Here is a 2,742-nt window from a genome sequence, read left to right as displayed (position 1 = left end):
AAAATTTTAAGACCATTAAATATATAAAAAGTTGCAAATTCTCACTGATCATTGGAGGTGATGAAACTTGAAATGGGACAACATTTCATAAAAAGTAGATTGCTAAAACTTAAAAACTCTGATCATATGATATTTCGGCAATAATATGAGAACATAAGAACTTTCAAAAACTGCTGGTCTTATGATACATTGGTGCAGCTACTTTGTTTTTGTTTTATTTTGTTTTTACATTTCAATTTTTTTCTTTAAAATGAGTGAGTTGTGTAAGGGGGTTAAATGCTTTATAGAGAAGAAAAAAACTGCTAGAACCAACTTATTCATCATCTTCTTCATCTTCATCTTCCTTGTCTTTCTCCTCTTCCTTCTTTTTCTTGCTTTTTTTCAGCCTTGACAACTCCCTTTTTTGCCACATCAGACTTTACTTTAGCTCGATATGCAACAATATCCTTTGCATATTTTTCCTTCAGCTTGGCAACCTTCTTTTCATAAGGCTGCTTGCCATCTGCAGCAGTGTTATTCCACATCTCTCCCAATTTCTTTGCAATGTCACCAATGGATAAGCCAGGATGTTCTCTGATTTTTGGGTGATACTCTGCACAAAACAAGAAAAAGGCCGAAGAGGGCCTCTGGTGCACTGGGATCCTTGAACAACTTTTTTGTTTCCCCTCTAGGGGGGATATAAGTTTTCTCTTTCTCTTTCTCTCCTTGTCCACCTTTGCCATGTCTTCAAATTTTCCTTTCTCTTTAGCAGACATGGTCTTCCACCTCTCTGAGCACTTAATAGAAAACTCTGAGAAGTTGACTGAAGCATCTGGGTGCTTCTTCTTGTTCTCCTCTCGGCAAATTTGCACATGATGACATTTTGCCTCTTGGCTTCTTCAGATCTCCTCTGCCCATGTTTAATTATTTTCCTCAGTGAGGCACAGAGTCGCCCAGTGCCTGTCTGGGTCTCACTTACACTGGTGCTATCTCTATAGAGCTCAGTGTACTGCAATGGCTGTGTCTGGGCCCATCTACTTTGGAGAGTACTTTAATAAGGTGTATGGACTTGAAAATGTGTATACACATGACTAACATAACATAATAATAAAAAAGAAAGAAAATATGTATACACTACAAGATAGCAATTCTACTTTTAATTTACATATTGTGGTTGAACTCTGAAATGAAAAGGCATTCTCAAAACTGTCAGTGCAGCCTTGTTGTATTAGCAAAAATTGGAAGCAACATAATTGTCCAAGAATAAGGAAATGAATAAATTAAACAGAATTTAGTAAATACTAACAGTTAAAAAAAATGGACTGGAAGGGTACATGTCAGCATCTGTGATTCTCCTAGTGAGATAAGGAATGGTATCTCTAACACCTTATTTGTGTCTTTATTTATTTGTATTTCCTACATTTTATTTTGTAAATATCTGAGGCAAATATTGCCATATATCGGCATGCCTGGGTGGCTCAGTTGGTTAAGCATCCCTTTGGCTCAGATCATGATCCTGGGGGTCCTGGGATCGAGCCCTGCATTGGGCTCCCTGCTTGGTGGGGAGCCTGCTTCTCCCTCTCCCTCTGCCACTCCCCCTGCTTATGCTTGAGTTCTCTCTCTGTCAAATAAATTTAAAAAAAAATTAAAAAAATCAAATATTGCCAAATATCAACATTTGTTAAATTGTGGGGGAAGGGTTTCGTGTTTTGTTATACCCTTGAACAGCACAAGTTTGAACTGTGTGGGTCCACCTTTATGCAGATTTTTTTTCCAATAAATATAGTATAGCACTGTGTGTATTTTCTCTTCCTTATGATTTTCTTAATAACATTTTCTTTCCTCTAACTTACTTTATTGTAAGAATACAGTGTATAAAACATATAACATGCAAAATATGTGTTAATCAACTATGTTATCAGTAAGGCTTCTGGTCAAGAGTAGGCTAAAGTAGTTAAGTTTTGGGGGAGTCAAAAGTTATACGTGGATTTTTGACTGTGCAGGGGTTGTTATTCTTTACCAAGTTTCAAGGGTTAACTGTATTATTATCTGTACTTTTCTATATGTTTGAAATACTTCATAGTTAAAACTAACATATTTATTTAAATGAAGGCAATAGTAAAAATGTTAAGGTGTTTACCTATTCCTTGTTTTGACCCACTGCATATCTTCCTAGTCTTCCTCCCCTATCTTTTTCACTCCATTCCTATATGATCCTCTATTTTGTTTCTTAAATTCCACATATGATTGAGATCATATGATAATTGTCTTTCTCTTATTGACTTATTTCACTTAGCATCATACCCTCTAGTTCCATCCACATTATTGCAAATGGCAAGATTTCTTTTTTTTATTTTTGATGGCCGAGTAGTGTTCCATTGTATATAAATACCAGATCTTCTTTATCCATTCATCTGTCAACAGATATCTGTGCACCTTCCATAGTATGGCTACTGTGGACACTGCGGCTATAAACAGGTGCCCCTTCCGTTCTCTACATTTGTATCTTTGGGGTAAATACCCAGTAGTGCAATTGCTGGGTAATAGGGTAGCTCTATTTTTAACTCCCCAAGGAACCTCCACACTATTTTCCGAATGGCTGCATCAGTTTGCATTCCCACCAGCAGTGTAAGAGGGTTCCTCTTTCTCTGCATGCTCGCCAGCCAACATCTCTTGTTTTCTGACTTGTTCATTTTAGCCATTCTGACTGGTAAGAGGTGGTATCTCATTGTAGTTTCGATTTATATTTCCCTGATGATGAGT

The 2,742-nt window shown here is 36.9% G+C and overlaps 1 pseudogene; it reads right to left on the bottom strand.

Moving 5' to 3' along the window:
- Positions 1-313: 313 nt before the first annotated feature.
- Positions 314-897, bottom strand: LOC118549214 (high mobility group protein B1 pseudogene; annotated as a pseudogene).
- Positions 898-2,742: the final 1,845 nt, after the last annotated feature.

Source organism: Halichoerus grypus, chromosome 9 (assembly GCF_964656455.1).
Source record: "Halichoerus grypus chromosome 9, mHalGry1.hap1.1, whole genome shotgun sequence".
NCBI lineage: Eukaryota > Metazoa > Chordata > Mammalia > Carnivora > Phocidae > Halichoerus > Halichoerus grypus.
The sequence above is the reverse complement of the archived record's forward strand: the minus strand, read 5'-3'. Positions and strand labels throughout refer to the sequence as shown.